General features: G+C 44.0%; 1 protein-coding gene across 5 annotated transcripts in view; it reads right to left on the reverse strand.

Moving 5' to 3' along the window:
- The window catches only part of NFILZ (NFIL3 like basic leucine zipper), a 60963-nt gene that overhangs the window by 36125 nt on the left and 9214 nt on the right, over window positions 1–15624 (reverse strand). For 2 of the 5 annotated variants that reach the window (XR_006276997.1, XR_006276994.1), the window contains exon 2: window positions 12213–14226. The exons of 1 other annotated variant lie outside the window; for it this stretch is intronic. The gene's annotated coding sequence lies outside the window, so the exon portion shown is untranslated. Of the gene's footprint in view, window positions 1–12212; window positions 14314–15624 lie in introns of those variants that run through there. 2 more of the 5 variants (XR_006276996.1, XR_006276995.1) reach the window with 1 other exon arrangement.

Raw genomic sequence — 15624 nt, forward strand, 5'->3', positions numbered from 1 at the left:
AGCAATTAGCTCAGCAAAGTTCAGAGGAGGGTTGACACCTTGATGAACTAGGGTAGCATCCTACAGTTGGAGGCCAGGATAATAAGTCCAAGGGACCTCAACCTTCAGGCCTCAGGTCTAGCTGGGATGAGAGAGAACTTTGCTCCAAGTGCTGCAGAATTGCATAGTTAGGCCGGTGGGTTAGGTAGGGCTTTTTCCTGGGTGAATCATTCTTCTAGGCTCTTCCTGTTACCCATAGCCCACCTTACCAGGGCAAGCTCTATTGAGCTGGTGTCACAAGTCGATGCCAATGCTGTCAACCCTGTCACTTTGGGTTCCTGATCTGCCAAGTCTTGGGGCTAAACCCAGACCAAAACCTCATAGGATTCCTTAACAAAAAGCACTGGTTCAATCAAGAACAAGAGTTGCACCGGTGTATCAACCTTTCCTCTGTTCCTCTCTTCTGCCTCTGTCCACCGGTACATTGCAGCCACTGGGCTGTATCAATTAGGCCCTGCTCAATCGGCTCACCCATAACCATAATTAACATTTTAGTTGCTGGATTAAGACATCAGACATGCAAAAGACTCAGGGATGAAATGGCTTCTCTGCAGCATTGGCACTGTGAGCCGAAGGGGCTGCTCATCAGCAAAGAGCCTGTGGTTTCCTGGTGCTGTAGCAGGCTGCTGCCGCTCTCAAGCACAGTGAACTGAGGATTTTTCATTGGACGATTCAGCTGCCCACAAGAGACCAGAGGAGGCCCCTCTGCCAATTTCCATCAGAGAGGATTTTGTGGGCACACTGAGCTCATGAATTCAGCTGCCCCAGCAGGCTCGCCTACCACAGGTATAGGAAATGAAACAGACTGACAGGTTGGGCTGTGAGTCAAACTTCAGCACAACCTTAAAGAGAAAGCCCCCTTCCATTCCCTGCCATGCACCTCTGTTGCTGCCTCCAGCTTAGTGGGGCCGCTGGGAGACCCGGTACATGCTTTCTGCTTAGCATGAGCTGGAATCTCATTACTATGCAGTATTTATATTATAGTAGTGCCTAGAGGCCTTATGTGAGATTGGGAACCTGTTGTGCTAGGTGCAGTACAGACGCAGAGCCAGCTTGCACGGGGCTGTGACCCACAAGATCTCCTGTCCCGACTGAAGTGAATGTTTCCCACGTTAAGGGCTGCACTCGGGGGGGGGAGGGGGAGAGGCAGAGGGTTTTCCCTGGGCCCCACACTTGCAAGGGCCCCAAACCAAGTGCTGTTGCAACCTGGCACGCGAAGTCACAGCACCACTCAGGTTTGGCCCGTCCGCCCCTCCATCTTTATCTCTGGAGAGGTGGATGGGCCAAAGCTGAGTGGTGCTGCATCCTGCTTTAGCCTCTGGAAGTGATGGGAGGTTTTGCAGACACAGGGTGAGAGAAGGAGCTCACAGCCTAATGGGAAAACCTCAGAGGCTAACGTATTGGGCACTTAGGGGTAGATTTTTTTTTTTAAAGGCACAAATGGCCCTTCCATTGACATGGGAATTAGGCACCTAACAGCCTAAGCTCCACTGGTACTTTTGAAATTCTCCCCCTTAGACCCAAAGGATGAAGATGTAGCATCTGCCCACAGAAATGTGAGCAGACTGGCATTTGCATGTGCGTATGCTGCCATTTGCCCACACCCTTGCAGCAAAAGGGAATGTAAAAGTAGATGCACATTTCATGCACAAGTCACTGCCTGCTGAAAACGAGGCCTTTCAGGACTAGTGCATTGAGAAGCGTCAAGGAATCTGGGTTTGGGGTTATCACAACCCAGTTTTGATCAGGGGTCCAACCATCCAAATCTGCAGCGTTTCTTATTAGGTCCCAATCAAGTTCATACTCCTATCACACAGACTAACAGTGCCCCAAAGAGCTTGCAATCTGAATCGACAAGAGAAAGCAAGGGTGAGAAGGGACGCAATACACAGAGAAGTGAAGTGACTTACACAAGGCCATGCTGCAAGTCACTGGAAGACATGGAAATAAAGCCCAGGTCTCTCAAATCACAGCACTGTGCTCTAGCCACTAGGCCATATTGTCTCTTTTTACCAAGGTGGATTTTATTCCTATCTATTGCATAGACTCACCAATAGATTACATGAAGTTGTCTGTATGTAAAATAACCAATGTTGCACTGGTGTTAAAGAGGTGTTAATTTGATACAGATTTGACAAACGTGATTTTTAAAATGTGAAAAATGATTCAGTTAAAGGGTCCAATGAGACTGATAGAGAAGTATGTTCAGACACAAGATTCATTTATATACTTGGTGCTTTAAAAGGGCCTATTTCATAAAGCTGAAAACAATTGAGTCAAATCAGCTGGGAGGAAGAATTTAATCAGAAAATGTGAATAAATGGAAATCATTTAAGAATACCTTACTAGGTGCCCAAAAAGTCACAATCGAGGATCAAGTCTGTATTGGTTAAAAAACCAACCTGGTTTAGAAGGGAAGTGAAGGATATATAAAATATTTTTTTAAATGACAGGAAGGGGAAATTGATAATCATAGATATAAATGAGAAGATAGGATTTGTAGAAAACTGAAAAGGGAAGCAAAGGGACATAAGGAAAAATCTATGGACTGCAGAGTTAAGGATAATAAGAAGGAGTTTTTTAAATATATTGGGAACAAAAAGTATCTTAGCAATGGTATTGATCCATTACTAGATGGAAATGGTAGAATTATCAATAATAATGCAGAAAAGGTAGAAGTGTTAGTAAATATTTCTGTTCAGCATTTAGGAAAAAACAGATATCATCATATGATAACACTCTAACATCCTCCTGAGATACTAGTGGAATGAAAAAGAGAAGCTACTAAAGTTAGACATTTTTAAACCAGCAAGTCCAGATAACTTGCATCCAAGAGTTTTAAAAGAGCTGGCTTAGGAGCTCATTGGATTTGTTAATGTTAATTTTTCAATAAGTCTTGGTACACTGGGGAGTTTCCAGAAGACTAGAAGAAAGTCCATGTTGTGCCATTGTTTAAAAAGGGTAAATGGGATGACCCAGATAATTATAGGCCTGTAAATCTGACATCAGTCCTGGGCAAGATAATGGAGTAGTTGATACAGGATTGGATTAATCAAGAATTAAAGAAGAAGAATATAACTAATGCCAATCAACACGGGTTTGTGGAAAATAACTCCCGTCAAGCTAACGTATTTTATGAGGTTACAGATTTGGTTGATAAAGGTAATAGCCTTGATGTAACATACTTAGACATCTGTAAGGTGTTTAACTTGGTACTGCATGACATTTTGAGAACAATATAAAATTAACATGCCACACATTGACTGGATTAAAAGCTGGCTAACTGATAAGTGTCAAAATGTAATTGTAAATGAGGAATCCTCATCAAAAGAGTGTTTGCGTAGTGGGGTCCTGAAGGGATCATTTCTTGGCCTCTGGCTGGGTATACAAACCCCAAAGGGTTAACAAGCTGTTCTGGACCTAGGCAGCCTCTCCCCACCTGTGAAACATGCGTGGCTTGGATGAGGAGCTCAAAAGGAGAGCAGCCGATAGGCCAGTAGGACCGCAGACAGTGGAGGTGAAGTGACCTACGCTCTGAGCTCAAAGAGAAGAGACGGGATTCTCACACGGTCTGAGACTTTATCTTTGATTTCCAGTTATTTAATGTTTTCACCCATTTGGAAAGAGGGAACTGGTAGGAAATGATCCAGGGAGGCAGCAGCATTGTACTTTGCTGGACTCAGCTGCTTACTCTGGGCCCCAGATTGGAGTCTGGTGGAGGGGGTGGGCCGGCCCTTCTACCAACTCCTAGGATGTGCCAAAGGCAAAAGCTGACCCCTGATATGGCCCGAAGGACTGAAGGGACAAGATCCCAAAATGTCAACCAATGCAGAAACCCAGAGACCCTCTTCTGACAAAATGGACTACCCCTTTGCTGGATTCTTTATATACCCCCAAGGGGCAGATACAAAATGTGACCTCATGGAAGTGCTGAATCAAGGAAGGGACAGACCACCCCCAAACCAGAGTGGCTGTCAACAGGAGCCCCGGGAAAGAAGAGTACCTGCCATGCCCTGCATGACCACTGGGTGGTGCCTGCGGGAATGACCCCCTTCACGCAGCCCTGTGTTATTTTAACATGTTTTTTATCAATACCTTGGATGAAAAACTTACATCAGCAGCAATTAAAATGTGCAAACGATGTCACAGTTCAAGGCAACAGCACCTGTATCACAGCTCCCCTGCCATCACCTCTCCCTGGTAGAGAGACATGTCTCTTTACCTCCTACAGGGTTTTTTTTTTTTTTGCAAGCTGCACAGACAGTTCCCTGCCTATGCTGTGAATTCCCCCACAAGTCAGATGCCTCAGCAGGCCTGCTTTGCTTTCTACTCATAGGCTATAAACAGTGTAATCGCCCCTAATTACAAGGTACCACACAAGCTTTTCTAAGCAAGTACGTTTATTCTTAAAGTGATAGAGAAAACTTATTAAAACAACAAAAGCCCCTATATGCATGCTAATAAGCTTATGAGAGACCACTGCAACCCCAGTAATGGCTCTGGCAGGAGTCAGTCCTTTAAAGCCCACTAAGGTATTTTTCTATCTCTCCAAGTTCATGGCTGCCTTGAGTCAGAAGAGACACACCCATGAAACTCTGAGCCAGTCCTTTAAACAGTTTGGGCCTCTGATCTTGTCTTGGCATAACAGGTGATTATCAGACAAAGGTCCCCTCCTCTTCCTGTTGAAGCCTCTACCTGAGTTCTTGTATAACTGGACATGCCTAATCCCCACTCCCCTACCCTGAGATTTCCTGAGAAACCCACTAAACTTTAAACGTTCATTCTTGTCTGAGGCATTTGTTTCAAATAGTCCTTTGAAGCTTGTAACACTTCCCAGGGTTTACATTAATCATATCTTCCCCTTGCCCCCTCAAAAAAATTACATACAATCCCACAATAACACACAAACATCTGCATTTTAATACAATGAACGCTGAAGATACTTAAACTTAATTCAATAACTGTCACAAATGACACACAAACTGGGGGAGTGGTAAATAATGAAGAGGGCAGGTCTCTGAGACCGAGGGATCAGAATTGCTTGGAAAACAGGGGCAAACAAACCAAGTGTTTTACTATGGCTGAACATATACATCCAGGAACAAATAATTTAGGCCATACTTACAGGAGAGGGAACTCTATCCTGGGAAGCAGAGACTCTGAAGAAGATTTGGGGGTCATAGTGGATAATCAGTGGAATAGGCATTTCCAGTGCAAAGCTATGGCTGAAAGGGATAATGAGGATGCATAAACGGGAATCTTGAGTAGGGGTAGAGAGGTTATTTTACCCATGCAGGAATCCTGTGTCCAATTCTGGTGCCCACAATTCCAGAAGGATGTTGATGAATTGGAGAGGGGTCAGAGAAGAGCCACGAGAATGATTAAAGGATTAGAAAACCTACCTTACAGTGCCAGACTCAAAGAGCTCAATCTATTCTACTTAACAAAGAGAAGGTTAAGGAATGATTTGGTTAGTCTATATGTACCTACCTGGGAAATGAATATTTAATAATGGGCTCTTCATTCTAGCAGAGAAAGGAGTAACATGATCCGGTGGCTGGAAGTTGAAGCTAGACAACTTCAGATTGGAAATAAGGTGTACATTTTTAACAGCAAGGGTAATAAACCATTGCAACAATTTACCAAGAGTTGTTGTGGATTCTCTGTCACTGACCATTTTAAAATCAAGATTGGAGGTTTTCTAAAAGATCTGCTCTAGGAATTATTCTCAGGAAGTTCTCTGGCCTGTGTCACACAGGAGGTCAGACTAGATGATCGCAAGGGTCCCTTCTGGCCTTGGACTCCATGAATCTATGAGGCAAGATCCAGTTCTGGTGTGGGCCTTTCTCTACTATTAAGGTTGTCATTTAAAGCATGGATTATAGTTTTGCAAGGCACTCAGAGACCATGGTGAACCTGGATAGAATAAAAGAGAAGACCTTCATTGTGGATTGTCCTTCATCACTCTAGATAAGAGTGACTCTCTGGCCCTGTTAGTGGCAATCATAAGTTATGGAGGGAAATGGGCACGTTGCATTAATTAAACCTGCGGAGTAAGAGCGATGGTACTGGAAAGTGATTGGCAAATAATTCCCTTACTTCCAAATAACAATTGCTGGCCAGGCCGGCAAGTGCAGTCAGATCAAGAACAGGATTGCTTATGTAATCCATTGGCTAGTGTTTGTTACGGATGCATCTCTGGGCCCAATGCTCAGAGGGACTAGCAGCAGCTAGGGAGCTTTGGTTTATGCTTCTGGCCTTGAGGTTTCTGGTTCAATCCCTGAGCATCAACCAAGGTGGCGGCCGTCACACTGACAGATATTCAGGCTCTACTAAACAAAGGGGGATTTTGGTTCATGGTTTTTCCCTGCACTTGTAACAAACCTGCATGGGTCCTACTCCCACAAAGTACTGGGGGGCAGATTTTGAAAGGAGATTGGTTCTCATGTAGGTATCAAAGTCAGTAACCCGATTTTAAAAAGCGCTTGGCACGCTGAGTGTGGAGGAAGCTCGTCCGGCTGCTGGCCTCTGGGGCTGTCACCCAGGCACACCTCCCCAGCACTGACCATGACTGAAAGAGGAGGAAGAAGCCAATTGCCTCAACTGCACCATGTCCCTATCTCCCTTCTTACAGGAAGTGGAGCTTTCCCATCAGCAGCAGTGGGAGCAGGACTCATTACAGCAGCTGCGGAGTCCATGAAAACTGTATAAGAGGGGGGGATATCCACATCCTATGGGAGAAGATAGTGTGTATCTGTGGGGCTGGCTCCTTCATCCCACCAAGGCAAAGGAAAGCTTGGGAATCTGTAATTATGCCTGCAATCTCTAATGTGATTTCTAATGAGAGCACGTCGAAGTCCCTTTCCCCAAGTCTCCTTATTTGATTATTTTGATTCTCTTTTGGCCAAGTAGAGCTTCCTCTTTCTAACTCACTAAGCAGAAGCTTCCATTCTGTCCTTCAGCAGATTGTATTTGAACCTGAGCCTCTCTCCTCAAGATGTAGCACAAAGTGCTATGGACATTTTATTTGTGTGCATGCAGAGGGCACAGGCCCACGGAAGGGTACACAAAAAGAACATCATGTAAAGTCTCTATTGAAAGCCCGTGTCCCACTGCTCCTCATAATGAATGCGAGATGTATGTATGGAGAATACGTGAGGAATTATGTATATATGTTCCAAATTCTGTTCTCTAAGCCTTGTAGTTAAAGGCAGGACACTCAAAGGTAGAGTGTCTTGAGATAAACCTCTCCAGCCTGGAGGTGGGAGACTCTTATCTCCCTGGTGGACTGTTGTATGTCTCACAACAGAAGTCTATGAGCATACTGAGTTAAATGCTAATGAAGAACTGGCAAAGACTTGCAAAGGAAACTAACAGGAAGAAGTAAACAGTGTGTGGGGGGGAGACACCCTGTTCTCAGGTGAAGATCAAACAACTGGTCTGGTGTATGGGGGGGGGCGCAAAGAGCACAGTCTGAAGACAGGCTGCCAGTGGGCTTGATCTTATGAAAGGGGGATCTCAGCCATCCTGGCTGAAAACACTGGGAAAAGGACTTGGGTCAAGCTATCCTGTGGGAGACAAAAGAATGGTTTGTGAGTTAAATTTACACTCTCGAAAGCATGTTATGGTTTTGTTTTATATGTATCCATTTTTCCCACTATTCTTACTTTCTCTCCTTGGAACCTCTAGTCCATGAAAATAAACTTATTCTTGTTTTCACTATAAATATATCTCTGTGCTAGATGTTAAGCGGAGATCCCAAGTTAAAGCTGCAAGCTGGTGTGCACTGTTCCTTTGGCAGTAGTGAATCCATGGATTCTATGAGCGTGCAATGGCACAGATCTGGGTACTCCAGAGGGACGCTCTGAGGCTGGTGTGCACCTGTCACTAACCTGGACAGAGAGAGCGAGTCCTGCAGTAGTCTGGGAGGCTGTTTGTGTCACCAGAGGTTGGTGGTGTCAGGGAGCTGAACCAGAGCAGACATGGACAAGACTCCCTCAGGCTAAAGGCAGGTGGTGGTGAGATACCTCACAACCCTGCCACCCCGGGGGAGTGTCACAGTGAGAGTGTGCAAGCCTTCATGTGTGCATATCTTGAATTTAGTAAAGCTTTTGATATGGTCCCACCTGACATTCTCATAAGCCAGCTAAAGAAATGTTTGAAATTACTATAAGGAGGCTGCCCAACTTGTTGAAAAAGAGTAGTTATCAATGGTTCACTGGCAGGACATATCAAGTGGGTCTTTCCTGGGTTCGGTATTAGTCAATATTTTCATGAAGTGGAGAGCATGCTTATAAGAACTGCAGATGACACCAAACTATGAGGGGTTGCAAACACTTTGGAGGAGAGGATTAAGATTAAAAATGATCTTGATACACTGGAGAATTGACCTGAAATCAGCAAGATAAAATTAAATCAAGAGAAGTGCAAAGTACTTCACTTCGGAGGGAAAAATCAAATGCATAACTACAAAATGGTTAATAAGTGGGTAGGCAGCAGTACTGAAGAAAGGGATCTGGGGGTTATAGCGGATCACACATTCTGAGTCAACAATGTGATGTAGTTGCAAAAAAAGGCAAATGTCATTCTGGGATGTATTCATGGAAATGTGGTATATAAGACCTGGGAAGTAATTTTTCTGCTTTACTCAAAGCTGGTGAGGCCTTGGCAGGAGTACAGTGTCCAGTTTTAGGCAACCACACTTTAAAAAAAATATGAAGAAATTGGAGGGAGGCCAGAGCAGAGGTGTAGAAAACCTGATCTCTGAGGAGAAACTGAAAGAATGGGATGTGTTTAATCTAGAGAAGAGAAGACTGAAAGGAGGGACATAATAACAGTTTTCAAATATCTTAAGAGCTGTTATAAAGAGGACACTGCTTAGTTGTTCCTCAGGTCCATCAAGGGTTGGACAAGAATGAATCAGCTTAGTTTACAGCAAAGGAGATTTAGGTTAGATATTAGGAAAAACTTTCTAACTGTAAGGTTAGTTAAGCACTGGAACAAGTTGTGATGTTACACCCCATATTTTTCATAGAAATATGGTTATGACATGAATATGGCATAACTAAGATATACTTTATGCAAGATGACTCCTGTAAGATATAATTGAAAAGATTATGACCTACTGAATGTGTTTATCCAATTTGTATGCGTCTATCATTTTTGTATCTGAAGCTGGGAATGCTGGCCATGTATCTGTATTTCAAATGTGCTATGTTGGGAGACACCCACAAGCAGCTTTTCAGGTATGACAGTAAAAAGGCCAAACAATGCTAATGGCTTATTGAGAGGAATGCGCACAAACACAAGGCTTACCCCAGGAACTGTGTGCAATAGAAACCTCTCAGCAATAGCTCTGTACAACGGGAACTCTTTGACCCAGGTCACAGCAAAAGAGCTTTCTAGCAAGTGGGGGGAAGATATAAAAGGGGAACAAACCAGACAATGACAACATGAGGGGACCTCACTTTCTGTACTGCAACACACCTTGAACCTCAGGAACAAAGACTGAACTGAGAGAAGTGATTGTCCCAGGCTAGGATTTTTAGCCTGTGTATAAAAACCTGGGAAAGTCAAAGCAACTTGTGCCTTAAGAATCTGCCAACCTGTTTATCACTCAGGGTGAGAATTTGCTAATTTATATCCTACCTATCTGGTGTGCTAAGCTCACTTTGTGGTTTTTGTTTATTTAAGAACATAGGAACATAAAAATGGCCCTACTGTGTCAGACTAAGGGTCCATCTAGCCAAATAACCTGTCTTCCAACCGTGGCCAGTGCCAGATGCCCCAGAGGGAATGAACAGAACAGGGAATCATCAGGTTATCCATCTCCTGTTGCTCATTCCCAGCTTCTGTCAAACAGAGGCTAGGAACACCATTCCTGCCTATTCTGGCTAATAGCCATTGATGGACCTATCCTCCATGAATTTATCTAGTTCTTTTTTGAATGCTGTTATGGTCCTGGCCTTCACAACATCCTCTGGCAAGGAGTTCCACAGGTGGACTGTGTATTGTGTGAAGAAATATTTCCTTTTATTTGTTTTAAACCTGCTGCCTATAATTTCAATTGATGACCCCTAGTTCTTGTGTTATAAGAAGTAGTAAACAACACTTCCTTATCTACTTTCTCTTTCTACACCAGTCATGATTTTATAGACCTCAATCATATCTCCCCTTAGCCGTCTCTTTTCCAAGCTGAAAAGTCCCAGTCTTATTAATCTCTCCTCATACAGAAGCTGTTCCATACCCCAATCATTTTTGTTGCCTTTTTCTGAACCTTTTCCAATTCCAGTATATCTTTTTTGTGATGGGGCGACCACATCTGCAGACAGTATTCAAGATGTGAGCGTACCAGGGATTTATATAGAAGCAACATGATATTTTCTGTCTTATTATCGATCCCTTTCTTAATTATTCCCAGCATTCTGTTTGCTTTTTTGACTGCTGCCGCACATTGAGTGGATGTTTTCAGAAAACTATCCACAATGACTCCAAGATCTCTTTCTTGAGTGGTAACAACTAATTTAGACCCCATCATTTTATATGTATAGTTAGGATTATGCTTTCTAATGTGCATTACTTTGCATTTATCGACATTAAATTTCATCTGACATTTTGTTGCCCAGTCACTCAGTTTTGAGAGATCCCTTTGTAGCTCTTTGCAGTCTGCCTGGGTCTTAACTATCTTTAGTAATTTTGTATAATCATATTTACTAAGGTAATCTGCTTTGTTCTGTTTGCTATCTCTTATGATCACTTAAAATCTGCCTTTTATAGTTAATAAATTTGTTTTGTTTATTATTAAACCCAGTTTGTGCAAATTCATATCTGGGGGAGGAGGGAGGCAAGAAACTGTGCATCTCTCTCTTCACATTGAGGGAGAGGGTGAATTTTTATGAGTCTGCACTGTGCAGATATTTCTATACAGTGCAGGACAGTATTTTGGGTTTATTTCCCCAAAAGGGGTGTACACATGAGTCCTGGGTGAATCCTTTCACGCAGAGCTGACTTCAGTCTGTGTCTGCAGCTGGGTGTGCCTTACCTGTGTGTGTGCTGCAAGGGGCTGGAAAGCCTAATTCAGCAAAACAGGGAGAGGGAATTCAGGCTGGTGGAGCAGAAGGGGCTCAGTGAAACCCCAGTACATCAGGTGGCATCCAAAAGGGGTCCAACCTGTCACACAAGTTACCTAATGAGGTTCTGGAATCCTGTCATTGGAGGTTTTTAATAACAGATTGGACAAACATCTGTCAGGGATGGCCTAGGTCTATTTAATTTACTAGGTCCCTTCCAGCCCTACATTTGTATGATTCTCGGTGTGTGCATTCATGTTTTCATTATTCATAGATTAGTCAACAAATCCACAAAGGAGAAACCCACCAAGCCTCCCACGCTGGGCCGGTGCTCCTGGGGCTCTCATTGGGTTCTGGTTCAAAACGTCATGAGACCACGCACTGCTTCCCCCACTTCCTTTCATTGTTTTCTTTTTTTAAAACCTCTATTTCCTTTACCAAGCTACTTGAACTGATTAATAAATTGGTCTTCTGTTGCTTTGTGTGTTAGAAGGAGTTTGCAGTTCATATTTATTTGTATTGAGGTTTTCACTGACAAACCGTACAACACACAGCAGCATGTTTAAAATGCCTCTCTCTCTCTGTCTCTCTATGCCCGCTGTAGGAATGAGTTTTAACATGCCCCCTATTCATGAGTTTATACACCAGACTCATGTCTGGCATGAGAGAGGAGCTGTTGGAATCTGGACTGGGAGCTGGGAGCTCTGAATTCTATTCACAACCTTCTCCCACTAACTTGTCTGTAGCCCTGTGCAACTCCCTCCATCTCTCTTGTGTCTGTACAAGAAAGGTGGTGACAATGATGACCTACAGAGCTGGAGCACAAAGAAAAAAATGATTCTCAAATCATCTGACTGAAAAAAAAATCTCCGAAATTCACAATCAATATTATTTGCAACAAATGATTTGACCAACTCTGCTTACTTAATGCCCAGGGCTGGTGAGGCTTAATTTCATGTTGTTGTAAAGGGCTCCGAAAGGTGCTATAGATGTGGTAAAATTATAATAGATTAAAATGTAGAACAAGACAATTATAGCAACAGTGCAAAACTCAAATAGATCTTTAGCCAAGCAGTCTAGAAAACACAGTATCCTGTTGGTCTAAACATTTACATCTTTTTATTGTCATTGGTACAAATCTCTTTTTTTCTTTTTTACATTTAGGGCCAATTCCGCTCTCACAATGCTGTGTAAATCCAGAGGAAGCTGAAGGGATTTGATTGGGTTCACTGTGAGGCAGCGGAGAGCAGAACTGGGCCATTGCTGGAGTTTTAGAGACAGAGGACAATGTGTAAAACTACTAATATTCCACCAAGCAAAATTATCTACAGTATTTCTAGGCATAAGGAGCATTCTGAATAGAAAGACACCACTGGTTGGAATTATACTTATCTTTGCTCTTCTATTTTAATTGAAAGATCCTCAGGTATAACAAACTCCTTTCTACCCATCGATTCAGGCCCTAATATAACTCTCATGACCATATTATCTGTGTATAATCTGGGCATAAAATCACGAAAACCATACTTCTTATGTACTAGCTTGGCTTTACTATTATTATTGTTGTTTGTGTTCCAGTTGCACCTAGAAGCCTCAATCAACCTCAAAGCTTTATCGTGCTGGGCCCACGATTCTTTCTTGCTACAAAGAATTTACAGTCTACCTAGCTAAAGGGTTGGGGAAAGGAATAGAATACAACAGGAAACGAAGGAGAGTGGAGGCATCCAGAGATGAAGTGACTTGTTTAAGATTACACAGTGAGTTTGTCGTAGAGCTATGCAGTGAAGGCAGAGCTCTTAAGGCCCAGTCTAGTTCTTTACCCGCAAGAGCAGCCTTCCTGCCAGACCAGCTATCTTTTTGGAAAAAAAAAAAAGTAGTTCAGGACCAGATTTCTAAGAGCTCAGGCCCTGACAAATGGGCCCATGTTTCCCAGAAAGCAAAGCTCCCAGTTAGTCACGCGAATAAGGGACAGATTTTCAAAGGTGCTCTGTACCTATTTGGGAGCTCATGCTATTTCAGGGGAAGTGAAATGGGCTGAAGGAGCCCAGAGCAGGGGACCCCATGGGAGGCTGCTGGGTGTTCCCCAGGCACTACACGTGTTTCCCTCCACCAATGTCCAGCTGTGGGGATCAGCCTGCTGGAAGCACTGGCCTGGGGTGATGACAGGCTGGGGATTAGAGGTCTGTACAGGGCAGAATCCATCCAGAGCTCTTGCCTTAAGGCTTGAGTGGATGCCATTTGCACATGACCCCTCTGGCTGAGGGGCTCTTGGTCTTCATTTCCTATATATTTTAACTGAAGCCTGTAGGGAAGGTTTTTGAGTCCCACGCTGCAGCTGGTACTAAAGAGATCCTGGGTGGAGGTAGCTGCATAAGGGTTCACTTTGATCCCAAAGCCTTGACTCTTGGTTCTCTCACTCCCCAAAGGGCAGCTCTCGGAGGTCATGGACTCCTCATTCCCTGGGCCTTGTATCTCCTCAGGTACACAAGCCTTCCCATAGCCTAAGCCCAAATGGTGCGGGAGCTGATCTCCTTCTGAAGAGATGAGTCCCACTGAAGTCTTGGTCAGTAAATCTTGTTTCTGGCCTGGATTGAGGGGCATTGGGTGAGCCCTGGGTGCTGTGATTTGGCCCATCTTGAAATGCCAAAAATTGGGCATGAAATGGGACAAGGAGCTGCTGTAAAATATTTGACCCTGCAAGGAGATTGGGTTCTTGACTTGCCTGCATCGCAGCTTCAGAGCCATCAGCTCTGCCTTCAGGTGCAAGTTCTCTTCCTTCATGGCCATGAGCCTCCTTTACAGCATCAAGTCATTGAAGCACTTCTTAGCTCTGGAGCGCTTAGCCGCCTCGTTGTTCTTCCTCCTCTTGGTCCAGTAACTGGCATCCTTTTTCTCCATGGGGGTGAACTCTTGTTTCCGTCTTGTGAAGCTGGCCACAGACAGCCTCCTCTGGACCCTGATCCCCAGGATGCTGTGGGGAAGAAAGGCAGGATGTGGGAAACTAACGAGGTCCCTTTGGGGGGCATCGTCTCCCACCGTGCTGTCAGGAGCCAGAGCGGCAGTCACGGATCCCCACAGCATGGTCACTGGGACGGGACATGTTCTCGGTTAGAGGAAGCTACGAAGCAAATAGAAGAGGAATGATGAAGAAAACCTAGTTTCCATGAATGTCTATTGCCATGATGCTGTGTGCTGGCGCACGCACCTAAAAGGAATCCAAATGCATCATACCTATATTATTATTATTTACATATTGTCAAATAGAGCTGTGCAAATACCTGACTTTTATTGGTTCGCTGGCCATACAAAAAATAAAAAAGGGCAGGAGGGGGGGGGACCTTGACCTGAAACAAAAACTTTTTTCATTTTTTTTGGCATCCCAGGATTCAAAAAGTGGGGGAGGGAAACACATTACAAGTCGAACATGAAACAAAATGTTTCATTTGAGTTTTTAAAACCACTTTAAAAAATTAAATTAAAGCACATTTTGAAAAAAAAGTCATGTAGAAAAGAAAAATCTAAACGTTTAGTTTCAAAAACAATTCCCCTCACCCCCTCCCGAATTCTCTTAGGTGTTTTTCAACTGAAACAATTCGGCAAAATTGACAAAATGTTTCACTTGATCCAAATCTCCATTTTTCGGCAAAAAAAAAAGCTTTGCCAAAAAATTTAGCCAAGCTCTGGGGGCAACAACATGCTAAGTCTGGTATCGGGGTGTGTGCCAACACAATGGCTGAATGGCTGCCTCAAAGAGTTTACACCTGCATACACAGCACTCAATGAAGAAGAGGGGGATGGTGTTCAATGCGGTGGTGATGGCAACCCCCTGAGAAAAGACCTTTTGCCATCTCCTTCCTTGTCCTTTCCTATTCTCAGAAACAGGGACATTAAATGTAAAACCATTTGCTGATCCCTGCTTTAAGGTGGTACCGTTACAGTTCAGAGAGTGGAGGAAGACAGAAGTCGAGGAGTGAGAGTCTGTGCTGTCTCTAGCAGGTGCAGAAAAGAGGAAGGAGAGTGGGGCTAAGGTGGCTTTAAGCCACCATTGTGCCCTTCCAATCCTGGGCTCCTCTGGGGTGTGAGAGCTTGCCTACATTCTGGCAACCTCCCTAGGGTTGCTCTAAAGCTCCCAGCACAGCAGCCCTGCCCACAGTCTCATCCCTGACACCACCACTCCTTGCACGGGAGTCTCTGGGCATCATCAACATTGCCTGCTCCAGGGGAATCAGTTCTGGGGGCCCCTTTGCAGTACTTTGGCCTTTCACCCAGCAAAAAAGGGGGAAAAGAGGTTAAGGTTCTCGCCAAGGTTCCTAGAGCAACATTAATTGAGATAGGAGAGCAGATCTGATTTGCAGGAAGGGAGTAAAACGTTGCAAATGGGATACAATTTAATAACTAGAGCCCTGCGCGGATACAAAATCTGTATCCACATCCGATCCACAAACGTGGTCCACGGATATCTGCAGATATAAATCGGATATCTGCAGATTTGCAGGGCTCTATTAATAACTCTTTA

This window comes from Dermochelys coriacea, chromosome 25 (genome assembly GCF_009764565.3).
Source record: "Dermochelys coriacea isolate rDerCor1 chromosome 25, rDerCor1.pri.v4, whole genome shotgun sequence".
NCBI classification, from domain to species: Eukaryota; Metazoa; Chordata; order Testudines; family Dermochelyidae; genus Dermochelys; species Dermochelys coriacea.